Source organism: Typopeltis vanoorti, chromosome 13 (assembly GCF_054136105.1).
Source record: "Typopeltis vanoorti isolate ZY-2024b chromosome 13, IOZ_Tvanoo_1.0, whole genome shotgun sequence".
In the NCBI taxonomy this organism is placed as follows: Eukaryota; Metazoa; Arthropoda; class Arachnida; order Uropygi; family Thelyphonidae; genus Typopeltis; species Typopeltis vanoorti.
In genome coordinates, this window is record NC_143561.1 from 2,248,262 (window position 1) to 2,275,776 (window position 27,515).

The window sequence follows — 27,515 nt, forward strand, 5'->3', positions numbered from 1 at the left end:
CCACACCTTTGCCGGGTGTCGTCAACTATATATATATATATATATATATTTCAAGCAGAAATGAATTTAGAATAAGCTCTTGTTTGCGATGTTTCGTGCAAGTTACAGCGAAATGTTCCTGAGGATGATGTGTAGACGAAAAACTAGAATTTTCATTTCGTATTTACAAGAGTTATGGCAAGCCTGGCATTTGCATTAAGTGGATGCGATCGTTCGTTACTGATCACAAACATGAATGTTGAAGCTGCGAATGCAATCATGAATAAATCAGAAGATTATGTTCGTTGTGAAAAGAATAAAACACAGCGCAATCTCTGGCTCTGATGGTTGTGAAATCCTCAGTGGTTTGGTTTTGCTGCTACAGAAATGAAACATTGGAGAAACATTCGAAGGTTTTTTTGTGTCGGTTGGTGGCTAAGCGAGTTTTCAACGCTTCGCTCGCGTAAAATAGAACTGTGATTGGCATCTCCCCAACAGGATGTTCTCAAAGCATGCCGTAGCAAGTCGCAAAATTATTTCGTCTTTGTTGGCTTATTGACGAAGAAAGCAAAACCTTCTTACGGTTTTAATTTGGGATCAATTCTCCGCTTCGGTTCTTTCATTTCTCACAATTCCTCGCTCTCTCTCTCTCTCTCTCTCGGCCGTTTTTCATTTCCTCATCCCAGAAACAACGTTGCCAACTAGTTTTCCGTGTTTGCGCCCTTCCTCCACCCCCGGACAGAACAAAGAAAGTGCGCATTCAGTTTGAACAGGCTTTCGAGCACACGCCATCGCAGCCTCATTTAAGTAACTTGAAATGGTTTTATGACGTCACTCGCACCGGGTTGCGCACGCCGACCGTTGACCTACAGCTGAATTGATTCGGGGAAACAATCGCGAGGAGAAATAGCGGAGCACACACAAAAGTTGCTCGCCGACAGGTGCAAAGAAATACTCCTTTGATGCACCCCCACGGGAAATAACGCTCACAAAATTATGAAATGTTAGATGAGGGAAGGAGGGGGGGGGATTAAAGCCAGTGGGAGGATGAACGAATGGAAACACATTAAGTGGGCATCCCCCTCCCCCCTCAGTTCGCCGTATGTTCTGCTAAACTCGGTCTTATTTTAATAGTGGCGAGGGACACATTAAGGGCAAACATTATTTCAGTGGCCAACTTCATTAGAAATTTCGTAGAACCCAGAAGAGAAGCAGAAGTAAAAATTGTCACGCAATTCGCCCTTGGTGTGCAAGATTATATATTTTCCGCTCAGCACTGAGTTAGTCGGTGTAAGTTTACAAATCAGTCACGAGGACCACATAATTTCATTAAAATTAGAACACACGTGAAGAAAATAATAAAAAAAACTCTGCTCTATTCACAGATGTGTTTTGTGATGCCATTATTAAGGCATCATCTTTGAGGAATCGCTGTCATTGTGATTACCAGTCTTGAGCAATATATATGAACACATTCGTTCTTCAGTCTTCCATCTGGTCAAAATTCCTGTGGAAATGAGAGACGCCATTTTTTCTCAGATCAACTAACAGTAAATTCTTGTTCAAGCGTTTTTTCTTCCTTTAAATTTACATAAATTTAAAAGAAATCGTGCGATTCAACTTAAAATGAAATGGCTCGTGAACTTTGATAGAGACTGAATACAGAACGTCGTCAAAATCCGTTCAAGGCTGAGTGGGTGGTGTCGTGTACACCGACACAGACGGATCGAAGGCCAAACCTTCCGAGGGAGTTTACGCACTCGGGAAAATTCCCCTGAATGACTAAACGATAAGCTGTGTGGAGGAAGATTGATTTTGTGTCCCACAAATTACAGGAAGGTGAGCGACGATCTCATTGAATTTAATGTCTGTTGACGGAACGAATGACTTCACTCTTCGCGATGCTTTTGTCATTTGCTGATTATTACGCACTTCCAACAGGAGAGTTTACTCCGTCTCAGACGACGAGGGACACGAACCTCCACTAATTCCTGTCGTGTAATTCTCCGCTCGTTTTTCGAGACGACAAGCCCCAGTGATCCAGTAGGAAACGCGTCCATTTTTTAATGAAACTCGCCATTGCACTTCCGTATCGCGCTTATTCACACACCTCCCTTTCTTTCTATCATTTATTTCTTTCTGATTATTAATATTTTTATAAACGAACAATGACAATGCAAAATATTCAATAATGCTGATTATCTACGTTTTTGTCTTAACAATATCTACATTGACAAGAAATAATGAAAATGAAAATTATAACGATTAACAAAAACTGACAATAGAATCATGTTTAACAGTATGTTTAACAATAATAGGCACATATTATTTATCTTTATAAACTTGTATAATAATCATCATCTTTAACAATAATAACCACAACATCAAAGTGAATGCAAAACTGTTAATAATCACTTAGAAGGCGAACTCAAATTTCCTAATTCCAACCCGATTTTTGCTGAGTGTCTTTCAAGTGATTCGATGTAATAATTCTGAATTGAAAATATCCTTGTGCGTATCGAAACACATCGGAAACATTGCAAACACCTGGAAATTTTTGAAACAGCTCATTTTATGGAATTCTGAGTCTTGCGAAACGACTGTCAGTCGCTCTTGCATCGCGCAAGAGCGACTGACAGTTCGTTTTTAAATGAGGCTCAAATCGCGTGTCGTCCTGCTGTCAGCCACTGCATTTCGGAATCCCCACCGTCTCGGAAGAAAGTTAGCGTTAAAAGTGAATTTGCTGCGGGTTTTTTTGAGGGTCGAAGAAAGGGCCTTTGTTAAGGCAACCCATCCCAATAAATGTCACCTCTGTTAAGTGCCTTCGCACTTCGATTCTTTCGTAAACTGACCTCACTCTTTCACATTTAAGACATGCATACGTTAAGCACTTTTTTTTTTAATGAAACTCGCCTAAATGCAGGATTATTTACCATTTACTTTAACTCGAATTACAAAATATTTCGAATTACGAAAACCAAAGCGATGTCCACCAACACACCACTAAGAACTCCTTTCTATTAACAATAAGAAAATGCACTCAAGAACGAGAATAAAGAAACCGAAATGGCATTAACATGACGGACCCAAACCAAGGATACTGAACGAAGACCGCCGCACTTGTCGCGTTCCGTTTAGCGAACTCATCCCCGATGAGGGTGCAAAGTTCTGACTTCGGTTAACAGTCGGAATGAAAGAAGATTTTTAAAGTGCGTAAACTCAAAATAGTTTGATTTCAGATATTCTCGACCAGCAAAAAGGTCAGCCGATCATTGAAAAATAATCTTCCAGAAAGCCTTTCATCGTTGACTTCTTAAACGAATCCAAAATGAACGGTTAAACGACAATTTTAGGGGGGGGGGGCATTTTGCAATCGAGGATTCCGTCCTTTTCCTGCATTCAACTTTGCTTCCTCAAAAAAATTCCGAAAATCCCGCTTGGGTCGATTTTCAAGAAGATTCGCCCGCTCGGAAACATGGGGAAGGGCAACATATTCGAGAGTTCATCCGTCGATATCAAAGCTTTACGGACATCGTTTGCGTTTCCTCCCAGTCCTAAAAACCCCCTCACGCATCCCGTAGACACAGAACCCACGTGCGGCGAAGACCCACTAACCTCGATGCGGAGAGACAGAGAGAGAGAGAAAAAGAAAATTCGCCACTCACCGGTGCGGTTGCTGCGTTCCACTTGCGTTCGACTTCTGGTGAAGCGTCGGCTTGCACGCGTCGTTTCTTTTAACGAGCTCGATCATGTGGTTTGTAATCAGCACGAGCGTAACGAGCTGCCCGTCGAGAATACGTTTACTCGGAAGTACGATTGCCGAACCGAACGATTGACGTCACAAGTCGGTGCTCAGCTGCTCGCGGAAAGTCCTCGTGATTGCACCGAAAGGTGTCGCAACGGCCGCACGGATCCGTCAAGTGCCGCCGTTAATCCGTCACCTTCGATTACGGCAGATCTCTCGACCCAATTTCTCTGACCGACGAACGGTTGTCTTCGATTACGAGAAATTCGCAAAAAAAAAAAAAAAAAGGTCAACCCAACTGGAACCTCCCCCTTCAAAATAAACAAACAATTCCTCCGCTTAACGCATTGCGCGGCCTCTCCGAGAAATGGCCAGGAGAGGTCGGGGAAACCCGCGAATTACGAATCAAAGTCCGACAAACAAGACCGAAAAGACTCTGCTCACGTAAACACACACACACACACACTTGTTTCGAGTTATTTCTCGGATTTGAATGTTACAATTATTTTCCCGTCTTGTAAACACAAAACTGATAGATAGATAGATAGATAGAGAGAGAGAGAGAGAGAGCGAGAGAGAGAGAGAGAGAGAGAGAGAGAGAGAGAGAGAGAGTGTGTGTGTGTGTGTGTGTGTGTGTGCCGTCTCCCAATCAGTGAACCAGTTCGGGCGTCCATTTGGGAATATCGCGACAATCTCTCTTTTGTCGCGTTGAAGCAGTCGACAGCCCTGCTCAGGTGACATAAAAAGGAAAGAAGTCGCAAGAGAAAGACAGAATGAGCACGGAGGTTCTTGCAGGGCGTTCACGTACGATGACCTCATGTTTCCGATCCGCTGTTTTCTGAGCTTGGTGAGGCTTTTCCAGAGCAACGCTAAAAGAAATGGAAAGGGGGGGAGAAATATCGAAAGTGATTTTAGCACATGCTCTACTGTGAAAGAGCAAAGGTTACGCAATCCGGAAACCAGTTCCAGAGAAGAAATTTTCAAGCCACTTGAGGGCTCGAAAGCAGCGGGGAGATGAAAATGATGATCCACCTGAAACCCCCGGTGGAATTTGAACGCGCAAATTATTCGTTGGACATACTCGCAAAAACTGTTTGAATGCAGAATTGATTTGTGATAAAAGAAAAAAAAATACAAACAGCTCCACACGATTTCGCCAGAGCAGATTTCAATAAAAAAAAAAAAAAAAAACAGAACTTCACACGTCATCTTCTGTGTCACTAGAGTTCACAAACACCCTTGTGCGTCAAGTATGCATCTGATTTGCTTTTGTGAATGTATTTTGAATAAGAACAGACAGAAAGGAGATCGTGCACAATCCTAAGAAGGGTTCTCTCGCAAAGGGAACTCCTGTCCGTACAGTGATTGTCTTAAAAATCGAACCAACCTAATGCTCTTTTTTTTTTTTAATTTTTTTTTAATTTTTTTATATTTTATTTATTTATTTTTTTGTTATGCGCGTTTAGTGATTTTTCGATTTTTATCACCACAAATATTTAAAACTTGCTTTATCGAAGATTCCTTAAATTTCTTCTCACCAGATCGAATAATTACTTCGATCATCGTTTCATCCCTAAAAATGTTTGACAGAAATGAAAATCGGGTCTCTCACAAGAGATTTTTGCTGCCGAGAAATCGAGTTTCCACCCCGCAAAACCACGAAAAGTGAGTTCTCCCAAATAACTGAATTTAGCGGCGAAGATTTCGTTCGGTTCCAACCAGGAACTCAGCTTACGAAGCGCGTGGGAACTCAGCTTCAGCGGAGTTCCTACGCGCGAACGAAACCATCCTAAATGGTGCAGTTTGGGGTGCTTATTGAACAAAACGGAAAAGTAGCTGCTTCAACCCCAGTGTGCATTCATCTTTCTCTCTTTCCAAACCCGCTGTGTGTGTGTGTGTGTGTGTGTGTGTGTGTGTGTGTGTGTGTGTGTGTGTGTGTGTGTGTGTGTGTGTGTGTGTGTGTGTGTGTGTGTGTGAATAGCTCGCACGATCCCTCTTTCCACCGAACCCTCGGCCAAGGTCAAGGACCACAGAGTAAAAGTCGATTAATTTCAATCCAACATCCTGGTTGCGTCTCTCAGGTGTCCAAAGCCCTACCGAAAATATAAACTATTATTATTATTATTATTATTATTATTATTATTATTATTATTATTATTATTAATTCTAAGAACTTACACCATTGTGAGCCGGTGAGGAAACGCATGCACCTGCCAATTCGTCATCATTTCGCGTGATTGCGTAGGTGTCATCCGCTACTCTAAGGACGACATGCGAAACACGCCCTTCCTGTTTATGAAAAGGGAACTTAATTCTTCTCACCTTGAATCGGGTGAAATCAAATTTTATTGACTTAACAGGACAAACATCGGTGGAAGTATTGAAAACGAAGAGTCTGGGAAGAGAAAGAACGATGGAAAGATAGTAGTATACCGGTCACTCTGAACAAGATCACGATCACGATAAGATAAGGAATCGTGACGTGAATGTTTGTTGTTGTCAGATGAATATCAGTGACGTCATTGTTAGTTATAAATAAGTGATGTTTTAAATGGAAACCAGAGATATATTAATGTATAAGGAATCGTGTCGTGATTGGTGAACACTTTAAACAAGATCAAGATAAGATTAGGATTCGTGACGTGAATGTTTGTTGTTATTGATTTTAAGATGTTTGGAATTTCGCTGCCCCCCCCCCCCCCCTTCAGTCAGAAACATCAAGTGGTGTTTTTGGTTTGTTTATTGCCTTGTGGGTGATATTTAGAGATAAGAATCGTGGCGTTTTGTATTTGGAAATTCACAGTTTCGAGATTTTCTGAATAATTTAATTATATGGTATGTTACTCAAACATACAGTTTTTTTTCTTCTATAGATGGTTGTACTAATTTTCCAATACATTTTGGGGTAATTCTTTACTGTTAAAGGTGGGAATTTTTAGAGTATGTCGTGATGACGGGTGTGATTAGGTTTTCTGAATAATTTAATTATATATACTAATGTAACTCAAACACACTTTTTTTCCCCATAGTTCATCCGTAATTTCTTCTATATTCATAATCTAATCAAGTTCATATTTTATTCATAATTCATCCGAATATTTTGTTTTGTATAAAGTACGATCTTCAAGTTCAATAAATAATTTTTTTCTTCTATAGATGGTTGTACTAATTTTCCAATACATTTTGGGTATTTCTTTCCTGTTAAAGTGTGGGAATTCTTAGAGAAAGTCGTGATGGTTGTCGTGTTTCGAGTTTTTCTGAATAATTAATTATGTACTGGTGTCCCTTAAACATACACATTAGACATAAAAAAATCGCTAATGTATCCATATTGATACTCTAATATATACCCTATGATTATTCTTATGAAAAAAAAAACTATTCAGTATTACAATTACGCTTACAAAAAACATACGAGCAGTTGTTATGTTTAAGTTAAAAAAGTACTTACAGCTTTCCAGATGACTCTTCTAAATACGAATATTCCAAAATAGTTGAATTTTATATCCACAACACAACACAAACACAAAAACCACAAAGAATGAAATTTCTGTAAATACTGTAACCTGAACCAGTTAAGTATTTCGTCCTTTAGATTACAGACCGTAGATGCTGTGGTTTTGTCATTTGAAATATCCCCCAGTGAGCAGTTTTCTTCAAAGGGGATGACATGAGTCACATCCGTAAATTGGGGTATTGTTCAAAAGGTAGCATTTCCTCAAGATTGGATATTTCTCAAATAATTACATATGACTAAGGATCTAGTATCAAGATGTTTGAATAACACATATCCTAAATTATTCATTCTTCATTACCGTTGGCATTTATTGGTGTAGTAAATTAATACTTACATTTAATTTTAATTTAGATTACTATCCGATTGGTTCTCTGTATTAATTCTTTCCCACTGTTGCCCAAGCTTGGTAGGAAAGCCTATGCGCCGTTTTGTTTAGGGTAAGTGTTATTTCTGGTTTCGAATTCCGATTGCTGTTAGAGTATGGAATTCTGACAAGTGAAATTATTATTATTATTTTTTTTTTTTTTTCAGATTGAATGGTTATTTTCTGTATTTTACTTTTAAAGGTCATATTCTAACAGAATAACTGAGCAGAATTAATAAATATATAAAGTGTATGTGAATTTATTTTCACACACTGTATATTTCTCATTAAGTCTTATCTTAAAGATATCTCTCTTATCCGGTCGCCATTTGTTGTACGTAGGTGAGAAATCATGTGTTTTGGTTCGAATTCTTGGTTTCCTTTGGGAAATTACCAACATAACTATTAATTTTACCTTCAATTCCTTGTGCTTTCAACCTATTTCTGTAAGTAGAATTTGTTTATTTATTTTTTTTTCTTCAGCCTTAGTAAATTTTAAGTAACTGATAATAAGGTTTTGAACTATCCACAGCGTTTTTCTACAGCAATCTTTTTAAGAGTTTTTTAACGTGTCGTTAGTTTTAAATATCTAATGGCTCTGTAAAATAACCAAACTCTAACAATATTGTGACTTTTCAGGTGAAATCTTCACCACTAAAATTCTAGCTATTAATTAATACCGATTATTCCTTATGCTTCCAAGATTTGTCAGTTTCTTGAAATATTTGAATGCTTGCATGAACAAATAAGAATTTTAATTCAATGAATCAAAAAAAAAATTCTCTGGTTACTTTGTGGCATGAAATTTCACAAGGAAAAAAAAAAAATGCTATCCTCCTCCTTAAAGTTGTATATAACCCAAATGTTCATTTAAATTTACACATTTTATTTGAATAAAATATTTTTACAAATTGTATTAACTGAATCAAACAATACAGAAAATAAATAAATTGAAAAATACATTAAAGGTTCTTCCATGTTTGTGGAATTGCCGTCATATGGTTTTTGACAATGTGACTCTCATCTGAAAGTTAATTTTTCGTTTGGCGTTCGTTGGGAATTTATTACTGTAATAAAATTAAGGGTTGTGTTTTTATTTCTTTGAATCCAATACATATACTTCAGAGAATTATTAAAACCACAGAATCTTTCGTTATGTTTCCAAAAGCATTTAAAAGTACACGTTATGTTTTCACGTTTTGGGCATCCAATTTCATTTAAATCAAGAACAGGCCTCCCTATTAACTTCGTTAATGGTTTTGATTTTTCTCTTCCTTTGGCAAGTAATATATGATATTTGCATGTTGATTCTATCATCCAATCTCTTAGTTGGTCCAGAGATGATGAACCAATTTCCCACTTCAGCTGATGGTTATATTTTATTAACCAAGAATTCTGTTTTTTAACTCTTTCAGGTAATTCTTTCAAACTACAAGGTGATTTTGTCAATGCATATCTTACACTAATTCCATCAGAAATACAAATTTCTTTAGGAAATAAATTTGAACTCTTATTCAAAAGAAATTGGCAGTCAATTATCCAAATGATAACTGAAAATTCGTATTTTTCACCCACTGTCGATTTTTCATAATAGTTTCCTTCATTCTTCTTCTTCTTTGATTACTTCATATGGCACCACAAATAAATAGATATTTATTATTATTTCATTGATTATTAGCTCTGATCGTATACTTTATGGTAACTTTCATTTACAAAATTCTAAACAATTAGAACATTTCACAAAGAAACTTTCAAAGAATTTGTGGCTCACCCATTATTTTTACATAAACACAAATCACAAAACAGCAGCTGCAGTGGATGAACGATTACCTTAAGTCCAAAGTCACTCGACTCTCTGGTATTTTCTGATAGTACTGTTTACACTTACCATGCCCTACCCTGACCGTTCCTTCAAAAAGGAACCTTTTGCGCAGATGACTCAACAACATGTTTTCACATGTTGTTGGATATACTGTTGGTGTGTTTTTATCTTACTTTGTGTAGGGAAAGGTAAAATTTGTATATATGTTATCTGTAGAGTACAAACATACTCTCTATGCCAAACTTTAAAGAAGAGTTAAAGTCACGTTTTCTTGGGTTAATTAGGTGCTTCTCTCTCTCTCTCTCTGTAAAATAACCAAATTCTAACAGTTCGATGAACGATTTGTTTTCAGATAACTCAAATAATGCCAATAGGTAGCCTTAGACAATTTCTAAAATAATCAATACATGGATATTCGTTTTCAACACTTTTTTTTCCTGTCACGGCCTTAATTTCACAGTTGTGATTTTTTAAAATAATTAAACAGAATTGCATTAAGATATAAAGTTTTGGATTTAAATATCAAGACCTAATCAGAATAACTGAGTAAAAATTCACTATGGGAAAACACAACAACAAAAAAACACACATCTTTGTTCATTTAAGTTAGAAATGCACATTTTATTTTGCTGAAATACTATTTACAAGTATATTCACTGAGAAAAACTCGAAACATGTAATTACCTAAAAATATTTCACAATATTTAGTTTAGACTCTTAACATTTTCCAAAGAGTTCAATGAATAAAATTTTTGTTACACAAAAAAATAAAAAACGCGTTTTTTTATTTTTTCCCCCAAAAAGTTATCATAAAAAACACATTCTTTTCCTAAAAAGTTATCATAAAAAACACGTTTTTTAAATTTATTTCCAAAAAAGTTATTAGTATCAGTTGGAAGTGACTAAAAAAAACGCGTTTTTTTATTTTTTTTCCCAAAAAGTTATCATAAAAAACGCGTTTTTTAAATTTTTTTTCGCAAAAAAGTTATCAGTATCAGTTGGACGTGACATCACTAAAAGATATCCGCAAAAGATGAGCTCACTCTTCTCCACTAGGCTGAGCAGACATCTTCTGGAGGAAAGGGGAGAGACTAGGGTGATGGGGTTAGGTGGGGGAGCATTGCAGGGAAGACAGCTGTCACCCTTTGTGATATCACAGAAAGAGAGACATATGTTCCCCAGAAATTTCCAAACACATAACGTCATTGTTGTCATGTTTTGTTTGGCTATGGAATAGTGGGTGATGTTTTTGAGATAAGATATCTTGGAATTTTCCCAGGGTGACACACATTCGTTATTGTCATCATGTTTTATCCAACAGCATGTAGAAACATGTCCATGAATCATCTGTGCAAAAAGTTTCATTTTGGAAGGAATGGTCAGGGTTAAGGGTCAGATAAACCACACTATAAGGAAAAATAAATGAGTCAAGTGTCTTTGCAGTTATGACAATTCGTTCATCCTGTGAAGTTATTGTATTGTGTTGTGGTGATTGGTATCCAGGAAAGTAAAGTAAAATAATGGGTGAGCCACAAAAGTCATTGAAATTTTCTTTCTTCAGGAAAATAGCACGAGACAAAACTCTTCACCTAGCTCTAAAAGGATGGAAACCGATTATTATTTTAGAACACACATACATTGTGATGTATTTATCCAGGATATCCTTGGCTACTTGCAAAGAAGAGTTGACTACGAAATGGACCTTGGTGAGTGTTATATTCTGAAATGCCAAGATAGGAAACTAATACTTGATGATACAGGAGCTGATGGAAGTAAAGTTCTTTCTATTAATTGTGAAGAAGCTGAGAGATTTTCACCAAAAATGTACGACATTGATAATCATTTACTATTTTTGGAAACTGAATTACCATCTGTTCGTAAAATGGGGAAAATTATCGCTACTCATTTAAATTCATCAATGATAAAATTAGACTTTCAAGATTTTATCCAATTCGATAAAGATTCTTTATTTTGTTACATTTACGAACAGTTTACAAAAACTGTTTGTGTATATTTGCTGACAAAAGAATACACAGAATGTTTAGGGAGGCATGGTGTCATTTCCAGATTGACACAATATCAAACGTATGGAAGTGTGGTTACCATGGTATATGATTTAAAAATTCTTTTGCATGACCAGCTATTTTGATGTAACGTAACCAAGAAACAGTGAGTAACAAAAATTTTATTCATTGAACTCTTTGGAAATGAATGTGAATTTTTACTCAGTTATTCTGATTAGATCTTGATATTTAAATCCACAACTTTATATCTTAATGCAATTCTGTTTAATTATTTAAAAAAAAATCACAACTGTGAAATTAATGCCAGGACAGGACAAAAAAAGTGTCGAAAATTAATATCCATGTATTGATTATTTTAGAAATTGTCTAATGCTACCTATTAGCATTATTTGAGTTATCTGAAAACAAATCGTTCACATAATCGAAAATCCGAACTATTAGAATTTGGTTATTTTACAGAGAGAGAGAGAGAGAGAGAAGCACCTAATTAACCCAACAAAACGTGACTTACAAGTATATAACACATATACAAACTTTGCCTTCCCCTACACAAAGTAAGATAAAAACACACCAACAGTATAACCAGCAGCATGTGAAAACATGTCGTTGAGTCATCTGCGCAAAAGGTTCGTTTTTGAATGAATAGTCAGGGTAGGGGATGGTACGTGTAAACAGTACTATAAGAAAATACCATAGAGTCAAATGACTTTGGACTTAAGGTAATTGTTCATCCACTACAGCTGCTGTTTTGTGATTTGTGTTTGGTAATGTAAAAATAATGGGTGAGCCATAAATTCTTTGAAAGTTTCTTTGTGAAATGTTCTATTTGTTTAGAATTTTGTTAACGAAAGTTACCATAAAATATACGATCAGAGCTAATAATCAATGAAATAATAATAAATAACTATTTATTTGTTGTGCCATATGAAGTAATCGAAGAAGAAGAATGAAGGAAAACGATTATGAAAAATCGACAGTGGGTGAAAAATACGAATTTTCAGTTATCATTGGGATAATTGACTGCCAATCTCTTTTGAATAAGAGTTCAAATTTATTTCCTAAAGAAATTTGTATTTCTGATGGAATTAGTGTAAGATATGCATTGACAAAATCACCTTGTAGTTTGAAAGAATTACATGAAAGAGTTAAAAAACAGAATTCTTGGTTAATAAAATATAACCATCAGCTGAAGTGGGAAATTGGTTCATCATCTTTGGACAAACTAAGAGATTGGATGATAGAATCAATATGCAAATATCATATATTACTTGCCAAAGGAAGAGAAAAATCAAAACCATTAACGAAGTTAATAGGGAGGCCTGTTCTTGATTTAAATGAAATTGGATGCCCAAAACGTGAAAACATAACGTGTACTTTTAAATGCTTTTGGAAACATAACGAAAGATTCTGTGGTTTTAATAATTCTCTGAAGTATATGTATTGGATTCAAAGAAATAAAAACGCAACCCTTAATTTTACTACAGTAATAAATTCCCAACGAACGCCAAACGAAAAATTAACTTTCAGATGAGAGTCACATTGTCAAAAACCATATGATGGCAATTCCACAAGTCTGGGAAGAACCTTTGATGTATTTTTCAATTTATTTATTTTCTGTATTGTTAGATTCAGTTAATACAATTTGTAAAAAATATTTTATTCAAATAAAATGTGCAAATTTAAATGAACACTTGGGTGTCGTTGATGTGTTATATACAACTTTTAGAAGAAGGATAGCATTTTTTTTCTTTTTTTCTTCCTTGTGAAATTTCATGCCACAGAGTAACTAGAGAATTTTTTTTTTGATTCATTGAATTAAAAGTCTTATTTGTTCATGCAAGCCCTCAAATATTTCAAGAAACTGACAAATCATGGAAGCATAAGGAATAATCGGGTATTAATTAATAGCTAGAATTTTAGTGGTGAAGATTTCACCTGAAAAGTGACAATACTGTTAGAGTTTGGTTATTTTACAGAGAAATTAGATATTTAAAACCAACGACACGTTACAAAACTCAAATTCCACTTACAGAAATAGGTTGAAAGCACAAGGAATCGATGGTAAAATTAATAGTTATATTGGTAATTTCCCAAAGGAAACCAAGAGTTCGAACCAAAACACACGATTTCTCACCTACGTACAACAAATGGCGACCGGATCTTATCTTAAATCTTTAAGATAAGATTTAATGAGAAATATACAGTGTTGGAAAATAAATTCACATACACTTTATATATTTATTAATTCTGCTCAGTTATTCTGTTAGAATATGACCTTTAAAAGTAAAATACAGAAAATAACCATTCAATTTGAAAAAAAAAAAATAATAATAATAATTTCACTTGTCAGAATTCCATACTCTTAATTCGAAACCGGAAAACTAAACAAAATGGCGCATAGACTTTCCCACCATGCTTGGGCAACAGTGGGAAAGAATTAATAGAGAGAACCAATCGGATAGTAATCTAAATTAAAATTAAATGTAAGCATTAATTTACTACACCAATAAATGCCAACGGTAACAAAGAATGAATAATTTAGGATGTGTGTCATCCAATCATGTGAATACTAATCCCTTAGTCATATGTAAGTATTTGAGAAATATCCAAACTTGAGGAAATGCTACCTTTTGAACAATACCCCAATTTACGGATGTGACTCATGTTATCCCCTTTGAAGAAAACCGCTCGTTGGGGGATATTGCAAATGACAAAACCACAGCATCTACGGTCTGTAATCTAAAGGACAAAGTACTTAACTGGTTCAGGTTACAGTATTTACAGAAATTTCATTCTTTGTGGTTTTTGTGTTTGTGTTGTGTTGTGGATATAAAATTCAACTATTTTGGAATATTCGTATTTAGAAGAGTCATCTGGAAAGCTGTAAGTACTTTTTTAACTTAACATAACAACTGCTCGTATGTTTTTGGTAAGCGTAATTCTAATAATGAATAGTTTTTTTTTCCATAAGAATAATCATAGGGTATATATTAGAGTATCAATATGGATACATTAGCGATATTTTTATGTCTAATGTGTATGTTTAAGGGACACCAGTACATAATTAATTATTCAGAAAAACTCGAAACACGACAACCATCACGACTTTCTCTAAGAATTCCCACACTTTAACAGGAAAGAAATACCCAAAATGTATTGGAAAATTAGTACAACCATCTATAGAAGAAAAAAATTATTTATTGAACTTGAAGATCGTACTTTATACAAAACAAAATATTCGGATGAATTATGAATAAAATATGAACTTGATTAGATTATGAATATAGAAGAAATTACGGATGAACTTTGGGGAAAAAAAGTGTGTTTGAGTTACATTAGTATATATAATTAAATTATTCAGAAAACCTAATCACACCCGTCATCACGACGTACTCTAAAAATTCCCACCTTTAACAGTAAAGAATTACCCCAAAATGTATTGGAAAATTAGTACAACCATCTATAGAAGAAAAAAAAAACTGTATGTTTGAGTAACATACCATATAATTAAATTATTCAGAAAATCTCGAAACTGTGAATTTCCAAACACAAAACGCCACGATTCTTATCTCTAAATATCACCCACAAGGCAATAAACAAACCAAAAACACCACTTGATGTTTCTGACAGAAGGGGGGGGGGGCAGCGAAATTCCAAACATCCTAAAATCAATAACAACAAACATTCACGTCACGAATCCTAATCTTATCTTGATCTTGATCTTGTTCAGAGTGTCCCACCAATCACAACACGAATCCTTATCTCTACCATCACCCATAATGCCATACGCGAACCAAAACACAACAAATGAAGCACATATGCCCACAGGGAAATTCCTAACATTCCAAACCCATGAAGCCACGCCCACAATTACGTCAACCAATCACGTCACGATTCCTTATCTTATCTCGATCTTGATCTTGTTCAGAGGGACTGGTATACTACTAAAGATCCTCCTCTGCTTATTCATTTGCTTGTGAAAAAGCCTTTCATCCCAAGAAAGCGCATTCGGTTCTTTTTGTTTTGTTCCTTCCTTATAACAGTTCAATTTCCCCCACCCACCCCCTTAAGTATGATGTCTACGCAAGTGTATTCCTTTCTGTCATCTGCTATGCTCTCTCTCTCTCTCCCTCTCTAGTTTGTTTTTGCAAGGAGAATTCCATTACCTCTGTATGGTAGTACAAAATCCCATTACTACTACCCTGTACCGTAAGTACACTGGATTCTTATTTGGATAAAAATATCAAAAATTATGGTAATTTTTTTTAAAAAAAAATTAAACATTAAAAAATATTGTTTATTATCGATAAAATATACAGTTTGGTATAATTCAAAATTATTTTAAAATAAAATCCCTTATCATAACCCCAGTAATGTTCTAAAATAAAAACTATAACACATGTTATGTCTCTAATTGTAATGTCCAAATATTTAAAAAGACGTTGTAATCACGATAATCACTACGAACACTACTATTGGAGCAAACTGCATATAAACAAGAGTGGAACTGCGCGACGAACAGTGCCGCATTATTCTAATAGCTTGCATCTCACTATGACGTGCATATGCTTTTTGCGTAGTAATATGGCACTGTGGTAAACACAGTGCTGCTAGCGTCCTTCGCCCTGCTGAATGCTACAAGACGGATTTTTACTATTTTTTATACAAAATAAGAGAATTGAATAGGATTGTTGATGATAAAATTAAATATCACAAGCGAATATAAATAAATTAATAAATATATTTATATATCGAGAAAAATTGGGGTGCTGCACTTCCGTAGTGCCTATACACGAGCCCTCTCTGAACCTTACTAAAGGGTCCTAACTGTTCTAAACAGGAATCGGACTACCAGCTGATTCCCACCTGGAGAGGAAAAGTGCAGAAAGATCGCTGAGGGGGGGGGGGGTGAGAAATATCTGACGTCAAATTGCTTCAGTGTTTACAGTGATTCACTGCACGCGCGTAGATGATCGTGTGAGAAAGTTTTCATTGCCGATGTCGTTTGCATTTAGTGAGCACACAGAGGCTCGCGTCTCCGCTCTTCTCGGCGTGTCCCTTCACGTGCGGCCAGGGGATGCAGTGAAGGGCTTTCGACACCCAGCGGGGACTTTTGCGTAGGTGCGATAATCTCCGCGTTGTTGCCCAACACCGGAGATTGTCGCAACAAAAACTCCTTTCTTGCTTGACACCTTCACTCATTCCGCTAACAGACGGGTCGTGACAGTTTCCGCAATCCTCGTGCCTTCCTTTGTCACGTCTGCTCTTTTGTTTATCGGTGCTGCACCCGTCGTACCTTTCTCTCTTTCCGGAATTAGCTACGCCTCAGGAATATGCTGTCAGCAGATAAACCATCCGGAAAATGTCGGTTATTACATTTGTGTGTTTGGTTTTCACTCTACAATAGGAACAAACGACACGCCATCAAGCCGATTTGAAAGGGATGAAGCGGAGCCGGATGAAAGAATAGACGTAGGGAGGAGGGGGGGTTCACCTTCTGAATGACAGCTAAACGACAAAATGGTGATGTTGAAATATTTGCACAAGTTCCTTCAATGGTCGAGAATTATGAAGAAGAGCTGTAGACGTTGTTGTTATAAAATCTGTCGCGGGTTGATTCCACACAGAAACACGAAGCACCTCCGCTGGTGAGGCGAAAATGGAAATGAGTAAACTCAGTAGTAATCGCAAAAAATTGACCTTCCAAAGTTCAGATCCTGTCATTCGATAGAGTCGTTATCTGCACGAATTTATCTGCACACACACACACACTCTCTCTCTCTCTCTCTCTCTCTCGTGATTTTTTGCAACTGACACACTAATATTTGCAAGAGGGCGCTGCACCAAGACAGATCGACAGCGGGTCTCACTTAAGAGGAAGGTTTATTCATTTTGTGGAATTCCAAGGAGCATGTCGTGTACAACCGAGCACTGGGGAGGGCCAACTAACTGACGAAGCCACGTGTCGAAGCCTGTGAGGCGAGACTCGTTCAACAGAAGGAGAGAGATTCTGCAAACTCGAAGAATCGAAGAGATAAGAAATTCCCAAAACGAAGCGATGTCTGAAATGAAAATAGCGTCTTGAAAAACCCCAAAGTCTCAGTTAGGCGCACGTTTTTGTGTACCTCGAGAAATGGAAATAAGAGCAGGGCAGTGAAAGGGGGTTTGGATCCAAATACGTCTTTGAATGCGCCTTCAACTGAATTTTTTGGTGTTCGAATCGAACTTATAGGATTTCGTGATTTTCACGCCGATCTCAAACGGAGTTTACTTCCTTTCCTGCCATACGGATCTCCCCCCTCCTTCTCTTCTCGCAAAACGGACAAATGTCAAAGGTCATGCCATCCCATAACTGTCCACACATAACTAATACTATAGTTAGACCAACTATCTGAAAACAGTGAAGTTTTAGAAATTCTTTTCCTGCTACTACACGCCTAAAAACTATCTCCTAATTGCATCGCCTCGCTTTTTTTTTTTTTCGAAAAAAGCTCGACTTCCCAAACAAAGATAATTTAGGATACTAAACGTTAATAAATGCCGATAGAAATTGGAAATTTCTTATATGAATGTGACATTCACAGATTGTGTATTGAGTGGTCGCAAGTCATATGATCCAAGTGACGCAATCGTAGGTGGAGGGAATGCTCCTGGAGTAAATCCAAGCTAAGATGACAGAAAATCTTCAATACACAGCGCTCTTTAGAATCTCATAACTGTGAAACCCAAACGGAAATCTGCTGCCACTACGTTCTAATCACCTTTCTCGCTATCAATGCACGCTGTGATTTACCACTCGCTATCAAGGCCGTGTTACTAACGCGACCTTGTTTCTCACAAGTCGATTTGCCCCTAAAGAACATCACGACATACGGGATATATATATATATATATATATGAAATCAAATTTAAAAAATTAATTTAAAAATTACAAAATTAACTTTCATCTTTTTATCCACAACCTTGTACATTCGCTGATGTTTGAACAAATGTTGGACTTTTGCGAAATTTCGCTTAGAAAACAACTCCAGTCGTTATTTGCGTTCCTATTATAGAAGAGGAGAATTCTGCCCTGCCCTGCCCTGCCACGAATGATAGTACGCATAAACAGTTTGGTTTACTCAAACTCAATATTAACATTAATACTAACGTAAAATATCATCGATTATTATGAGAATATCGCAATTATAATTATATAATGAAGATATCCTGCACTAGCATTTCGCATTCCGTAGCACTGAAAAAAGAACAGGAAGAATGTTGTGAGTTCGCTTCTAGTCGCCGACAGATGGAACTTTACCCGTTTTCAGGGTTTTTTCCGTTGGGAAACTTGATTTTTAATCCCACATCTCAGGAGTCTACCGTGGAACTCACGCACTATTTCAGGAAACAATATCAATGGTAGTTAGGGTTTAGGATCACGATATGGCTGCAAGTTGTCTGCCACACTCTCTTCCTGGTATCTCAGGGAGCTAATGATGATCGTTTGTCCTCGATTAGGAAATTACGTCAGGACTGAAGGAGTTACGCCTAATCCTTTTGGGGGAATGAAAAAGGGGTTCGATTTATTGTTATTATTTTGTAAAGTGGTGTGTCGATGATTGTCCTGGATGGTATTTATACAAGGAATGTTTGTATGAATGTCTAATCCATCCCGTATTTCATGTTAAACTGAAGATGCACTGTCAGATTAAGAATACATACGAACACAAAAATAGTAAATCACTCAACGGTTGAATAGGGAAAAAATCTGATCACCCTGCGCCTTTTATTTGATACTTTTCCTCAGTGGAAAATGTTTCGTATCAATCTACGAATAGCGCTGATTGATACAATGAAAAACTGCATTAGTGAAAAGGGTTTTTTTGGGGGGGAGGGGGATTAATGAGTATTTTTAATTCTTCATTTCCGTTGCTGTAAACACAACATTATTAATGTCGTTTTGTGCAGTACTCACAGGTGGCAGAACAATACGCATTTGCTAGTTTTTAAAGCAGACGATATTAAGTATTTGACAAAAGAGAACTTAATTTAAGGGAGTTTAATGTTACTCGGAAGATAATTTTTTTAGAGAGTGGGAAACCAAAAAAAAAAAAAGTGCTTTAGAAAGAGAACATGAAGAAAATAGAAGAAGGCACAGACATACATATATTTCTGTTTCCGCATAACCGGAATGTTGTTTTGTCTTTTTTGTCGAATACGGATCGAAGAAATCCTTCATCTTCTAAGAAAGCCCGTCGACGGGGTCACTTCAGCAAGCCGCAATATCTTGGAAGTCGTCGTCAATCGCCGTCACTTCTGTAACAGTTTACGTAAGATGCTTTCATTCATGGACGACCGCCGAAACGGGAGTTGGGAAACCTCGTGGACGATAAGGTTTCGTATCCTCGTTATGGGGAGCAAAGGCCGAATTTCAAGAGCAGCAACGCGCCGAAGGTCATTCGGATGCGTCTCCTTGAAAGGGATGAGGCGGGCCGGGAAAAGTGGAATCTCGAAAACAACAAAAAACCCTTCGAGTGCTTTATTTTTCTTTGGAAAATTCGTCACGCGCGATTACTTTTACTTCTCCAATTCAGTGCTCGAGCAGCACACAAACATTTTCGATAAAATATGACCTTCCTCAAAACGCACGTTCCTTTTTGACCTTCGATTCAAATAACTTTACGATTGCTTTTCCGCTGTTGTATTCCTGAAATAAGATCTGCAATCGAGAGCGAAGAGCAGTGGCGGCCGGTGAAAATTTTAAGTGGGGATGCTGCATAAACAAAATAAAAAATAAAATGAAAAAAAATTATTTTTTCCTAATCAGTAACCAATTTATTAATAAAAAATTTACATATTAAAAATCGCTTTATTAAAAATATTTCACCCTCAGCACGAACAAACCCCAGTAATAAGGTGTCACGAATAACAACAATAATAATAAAAGTTTCGTATCTCACAGAAATAACGCCGCAATCATACGATACACTGCTCGTTTGAGCAGTGCCGGAATGACTTGTAACGTGCAATCACAAGCGCAAACGAATATCGGAGAGACTGGCTGCGACTGGGCGAACGTGATAATATCGACGCTGCGTTAGAGTACACTGCGAAAGTGCGAAACAAATACACTGCGACACTGCGTCGCAGTGTATTTGTTTCGTAATCTAAAGCGTTAATCGAACAATTCCAATTATTAACTATTCAATCAATGTCGAAACATAAGCGGTAACCTTTAACATGTCGTATTGCATTTATATACTGTTGTAAGCATTGTTATTATTTATAAACACAAACAAAATTTAATTTTTTCATTTTTTCCTTGGGGGTGCTGCAATGTCGCAGTGCTTATGTACGGGCCGCCACTGGCGAAGAGTGAAATCATTGGGTTGCTAGCGAGGAGGGACAGCAGCGAACTAAGAAGGGCTATGATTTCCAATGTTTCCATGCGTAAAGAATGAATATGTTTTTTTTTTTTTTTTTTGATGCCTGCAGTATTGAGGGAACTGACTCACAAGCGGGAAGACATGCACTTGAATGTCTTTAGTGTCATGGAGCTGAAGAAATTATTTATTGTTAATGGACCTAGTCGGGGAATCGAGATGGGAGGAATGCCAGCGAGTAAGTTATGAAACTGATTGACGAGTGTTGAAGGTTATTATGATGAAACGATGATCGTGTGGTGGTCTTGTGCAAGGATGGCTAAATGAGGAAAGCATGAATAAGGATGAAAGTTGTGCAATTGGATCATGCAGATTTCATAGGAGAACATGCAAACCAGTCTGCAGGGAACTTATTGTGTCTTCATACAGTACTCTTGATGGGGAGGATCCAGATGTGGAGAGGATCCAGAGGCGAGTGACTAAGATGATAGCAGGTCAATGGAATGAACCATATGAGAACAAGTTGAAGATTTGTGGGTTGCAGAAACTAGTCGATAGGCGGAAAAGGGGAGATATGATTGAGACATTCAAATTGCTAAAAGGATTCTATAGGATTAATTCAGAGGATATTTTTGAGATCAGGACTGGTGGTGGGAGAACTAGGGGACACCTATGGAAGCTGGGCAAGAGTGTGGTTAGCAGGGGTGTTAGAGCTGGGTTCTTTACTTTTAGAGTGGTAAATGAGTGGAATAAGCTGCCAGAGTCTGTTGTGGGTGGGTGCTATGACGGTAAGTGAGTTCAAGGCAAGGTATGATAGATACCGTGAGAATGTCGAATAGTTGTATGGACATGATGTTTAGGGCTTCCCTCGATGAGTCTAAGGACTCCCTGGAGTAGCCCGAAATAATATTAATAATAATAATAATAATAATAATAATAATAATAATAATAATAATAATAATAATAATAATAATAATAATAATAATGGCAGGAGTATCAGGAACAAAACAGTATGTCTACTGCAACTGGGACTGAGTGAAAAGGGGCAGTATTTAGGAAAGATAGACAAGACAGAAGAGGACGTTATGCTAATGAAATCGGATGATATTATTTAGTTAGGATAGAAAGGCATGAGTTCAGTGTTAGTAATAATTTTCCACATAGCAGTACGTTTGAGGGATATCTGATGTGAGGTGGAGTCTAACAAGATCAAATACATCGTGGAGTTTGTTACAGACTTAGTGGATAGGAAGCTGGTGATGACCAAAGTGCGTCACCAAATAAACCTGATGGGTGCTAAATGAGTAATCGTAATGGGTCATTTTAATTAACCGAACACTGTCTAGGCAGCGTGGAAATCTTGAGAAGAATGAAGCTGAATTTATTGAGCGGTTGCAAGACAACTTCAAACAAGCAGCATGTGAGAGAAGGAACTCGAGGTCAAAGAGTGTTAGAGTTGATTAGAGTGTTACAGGGTATTTCAGTTAAACACGTGACTATTCCAACTTCCTTTGATGACAGTGATCACGCTGTACTGACCTGTGAAGCGGCTAACGATACGGATGTTCCATTCAGAAAAGTTTCATGCTGACCTAAAAAGCAGGAAATTATGACCAGTTGAGTATACTAGGTTTTGTGTCATATTATCGGTTGCTTGAAGGGAAGGATGTCAACAATGCACGTGATGTGTTTAGAAATACTTAAATGAGGTAATATCGGAGTGTGTCCATAGAATTCAAAGAATAAAGAGAGTAGGAGCGAAAGAGAGGTGCAATGTTATTTTGCAAGAGATTCTTTAAATATGGTGTGAAAGGAAAAACAGGTGCATAAGGATGACGTCAGTTATGACAATTATTAGATGCAGGCGAGAACTAAAACTGTTGCATAGAATGATAAATATGAGTACGTAAACAAACTAGCTCTGCAAACCAAAGATAATCTAAAAGAACTCTAGCGTTATGCTACAAGTAAAATAAAGAATGAATGCGAAAGAACAACTCTACTGAATTCAGGTAGTATGTGGGTAACGGATGCAGAAGAGATTGTTCAACTAATGAGGTGCCCATTTTGCAAAAATTTATCAACATAGGGTACGCAACACTTAGTTCAATGCTACCTCTACACTGAAGGAAGAAACTGAGCTTCAGCTGAATTGGCTTTGCCTTTGACCAAACTCTATAATTTGAACCTCAGTACAGTGAAGATTTCACAACAATGGAAAGAATGTATGATAATCCCATCGCACGAAGATGCTGCAAAGACTGATGTGTCCGACTACCTACCTATCAGTATTTCTAGAGTGATGGCGGAGATTTTAGAAGAATTGGTAGAGCTCGCATACAAAAATGAGTTGACAGAGCAGCTATACTTTGCAAATAACAACAGCATGAATTTATTACGCTGTTCTTTGTTACGGTTGAGTCAGGCTAGTGTAGTGGGTAAACCATAATACTTTTGGATCTCGCTTAGGCTTCTGACAAGATATGGCATGGAAGGCTGTTGTTTAACTTTTGGGATATCAGACTGAATTGTGAATTGTTAGCTTGGATAAGAGGATGGCTGCCCGATCGATATCAAAAAGCAGTGTATGGAAGGGTATCAGTCAGCAAAGATTTCAGGAGACCAGTGGCGTACCTAAAGGATCAGCCCTTGGTCAATTCTTATTCGATCTATACATTAATGATTGAGGACAATTTGAAAGATAAAATACAGCTCTTTACTGATGATGCAAGATAGGAAAGGTGATAGGAATGTGATGACATTTAGCCTTTGTAGAATGATGCTATCAGTTCAATATTAGTGTTAGAACACTGCTGGGGACCTTGGAGTTTTAATGAATACAAACTTAAAGTTCAAAGGATGTATAGCTTTGTTGTCGTAAAGGTTGCAAATATAACCAAATATAACCATTGCAATTATGGTTATATAAATATAACCATAATTGCAATGGTGAAATGAACATCGACGTGTAAGAATAAGGAAGTCGATTTGCTTCTTTTCTAGGCTTTGAGATGATCTTATCTAGTTTCGTGGTTTTGATACAATGGAGAGAGAGTTCAAAGGTAAGTATTCAAAGGCTTATGACCATTAAATACTTGCTCTACTTTTAACTGTCTTATGATTCGAATTCGTTACTTACCGAAACATAGGGAACCTATTCCGATGATCCTCTTTGGAAAGCCAAGTTTCTGAATAAAGGAGAGCAGTTTGAATTCTGCCTTTGGAAACAACCTGTTGAGAGACCGCTGACCGCATCGCGTACAACAGAAACAATGTGATACAACATAGTATTGGCAGATTCCTCTTCCTTCTCCTTCCAGGAATCTTACAAAAATGAGTTCAGAATATCTCTAAGGGTCTTTTTTAACACCGATTTCAAACAAAAGATGTCCGATGTAGTACCTGCCATCCATCCAAAAATCTGTTTTAAGCCTTCCCATGAACTTTTGCAAAGCACATCCACAGTGTGGGTTTGCTGCGACGTTGTGTAGAATAGCATGAGGTCTGACGGTTTCTACAGCATCCTGAATGCTTAAAACTGTCCGCTGCTCAATACGGAGTAATTCGATCTAAACCTTAACCCTTTTTGCTCATCCCTTATAGACACTTGCTAAATTCTGATTGTGGTCACTTCTGCGGACACTTTCATGGGTGCGTAAATTGTGAATGCTGTCCCTACCATCAAGCTGAGAGGAGGAGTACGTTCACTCTTTCGTTGATTGAATTTCAGACAAAAAATAAGAGGACAGAAAGAAACAAGAATCATCTATCTAATCTAACAGCACAGATAATGGGATGTTAATAATTAAAACAGTGAAAGAAAAAATAATGATTAAGAAGAAGAGAGGTGTACTTGAAACGAAAAACACCTCTGTTATCCGTATAAAGAAAACATAAGGACCAAGAAGAAACTTCTGTTGGAAATGTGGGTGGCCATGACATAATTCGTGTTACAGCAATGGGGCAAAGAAAAACCTGCCGACTTTTCCGATGAGAAAAGACCAGACAAGGGGTCATTAAGTGCTCAGCTGGTATGAGACATGAGATCAATAAAGAAACAGGTTTGCAACCTAGCAAAGAACATATCATTAACTTAAAGATCCGCTGACGACACAGCTGCGTTCAAACTGCAATACTTTCCTTGAGATTTAATTTAACTCTGTCATCCTTCGTTGATTTGTGCGACGAAAGCGTTTAGCAGCGAAATTCACATTAGCGCGGTGTGACGGAGTTTCATTTATAAACGGTAATCTAAATTAAGGTAAACTGCTGAATCACTTATTGTAATATGAGAGCGCACAATCGACTTGTAATTAAATTAAAATGCATCAATAGCGAGAAAAGTGGGGAAAGAAAGCAAAGAAGTTTCAAAATACCATTAGCAAAATTATAGACGAAACCCCCCCCCCCCGCTAAAAAAATAATAAAAACTTCCAAAACGTCATTAATTTTAGAAGAATGAGTGAATAACAGAAATTGAAAGGCGACTCCTTGTTTACTTCCTGGACCATCTTGTGGCTCAAAGAGAAAAGATAGTGGCAGCGCCATCTGCAGAACATATCATATGGTAGGGTGCACGTGATCAGAAGAAAATCACGCTTGAGACTTGAAAAAGTTACACAGTCAGAAAAAAGATGGCGCTGTAGTATATTTATGCCCCAACAGACGACTCGCTTCCTGGATTTTCAACGGCTCAACCATCAGATTGAACGGTAGAGCAAAGTCATGTGGATCCGAACTCCTTTTTTCAGGCTGTAACGAGGAAAGTAAGCAGTTTGATCTTTAGGAAAGTAAGCAGTTAGTGAGTAGTCCAAAATCTGTAAGTAATGCTAAGAAAGGCGGACAGTTTCTGGATTTGCAAGCTTGATGCAGGCTTGCGTTTCTTATTGGAATTGTCGACTCGAGACTTCTGTTCAAATGTAAAGCTCTGAACGTAATGGCGATGAAACGCCACAAACTGGAGAGCAAGATATGTGGTTGGGCCACTTTCACTAAGAGACCTGCAAAACTAAAGGAACCCAACTAACTCTAGAGTGTGGCTTTTAACAAGGAATATTCTCGAGAGTCTCCAGAATCTCACTCGATAATCTCTCCCGTGAGTGATTCCACTTTCGTTTCACTATTTTGTATAAAATGTACAAAAAGGTGCAACAACAAATTGCGTTATATGAACTCTGGTTTGTCTTTAGTCTTCTCTGATTGTATTCTTGCCGTTTTGTCCTTTTTACCCTAAAATCTGAAACCTATTTCATGAACAAACGCACTTGCTTTACTCACTTCGGTGGGAAAACATCCGATTGTCTCAACTCTCCCGTTCGCCTAGCAAAAAGTGATGCCGAAGAAAGTATTAATGAATTGCTTCGGCATCGCTTTAGATCTTAATAGCTTAATAATTGCTTAGATTTGAATAGCAAGTATTAATTAAGATCTAAGTTACATCTAAGATAAACCTAACTTAGATCTAGGATAAAGTTACAGACAGTTATGTAATGCATCATCATCATGATGTACGAGCATATCAACATATCAACCGATTCATTCATCGTATCAACCAATTTGTGTAACCCGTAAATCTTCAATATATTCTCATAGGCAGCATCCCACAGATTTTCCACCATCTCGGTCGCTAGCTTCTAGGTGATTTCCACTTCGAGATCCACTTCAAGAAATTCAGGTGACCGGATTGGACACAATAGTCCACATGGAGCCGCATAAAAGCCTTATAAAGAGATGTAATTACCTGGTTGTCAGTATCTTCTTCAATTGCAGGGTAATCCTATGAGTTATTTGAACCATTTCTGCAATACAAACTCAGAACTTTAACTCGAAATCCACTGGCACCCCTAAATCCTTAGTCTCATTAATTACCCACAGCCCGCTTACATGAATGGAAATATTTTCATCCTAAGTTGTTTAAATCATCCTGAAATATCCGTACCTCGACTTTATTAAGTTTCGTTACCAAGTTCTGCATCATCATCAGCAAGCAACTAAATATTACCTCGCATCGTTTTCTATATCATTAATATACAAGTTAAAGTAGGCGGTGTCCCGAGTACAGGGCCTTGTGACATGCGTCGCTAGTCACACGCCTTCTCCTAGACTCAACTCTTTTATAAACTGCTCTTTATGTCTATTCTTTAGCTGACCTCTTATTGACATCATCAGCTTCATATTCGAGCCCATTTACTCCAATTTCGCCACTTGGAAAGGTTTTTCTTTTGCTATTAACTATTTCCTTTGCTTCACACACCTCCCTGTCACAAAAAACATTCATTCAAAATTATTCTACCACAAGCTTCCTTTCACTTGTCATATACTGAAACAATTCTATCTCGTTACCCTTGGCTCGCTCAGCTAATTTCCTTTCGTACTCTACGTAATACTGTCCATGAGCTGGCCGATTGTCCTTCTCTTTAAATTCCCTTCACATGTTTTTCTCTCTTTTTTTATTCACCTTCTGCTTAATGATGATACTTATCCTTTAAATTCCTACTTCATTTCTCCTCCTGACTCCAGATATTAAGTCCAATATACTCCTTCCTTCAAACATCCCTTGATACTTTCCATGCGCTACTCACATCGTCTCGCTGCAGTTGGTCCACCTATGACAAACCTCCAAGTAGTCTCTTGAGTTTGTCGTAATTCGCAGCTCTGTAATTCCACACACGAACCCTTCTTTACTGAAAACTGCACACG

General features: G+C 37.2%; 1 protein-coding gene across 1 annotated transcript in view; it reads right to left on the minus strand.

The window, feature by feature from the left end:
• Positions 1 to 3,770, minus strand: part of LOC150099885 (alpha-2-macroglobulin-like protein 1) — a 59,843-nt gene extending 56,073 nt beyond the window's left edge. Inside the window, exon 1 of the mRNA XM_090402393.1 lies at positions 3,645 to 3,770. The gene's annotated coding sequence lies outside the window, so the exon portion shown is untranslated. The remainder of the gene's footprint in view (positions 1 to 3,644) is intronic.
• Positions 3,771 to 27,515: the final 23,745 nt, after the last annotated feature.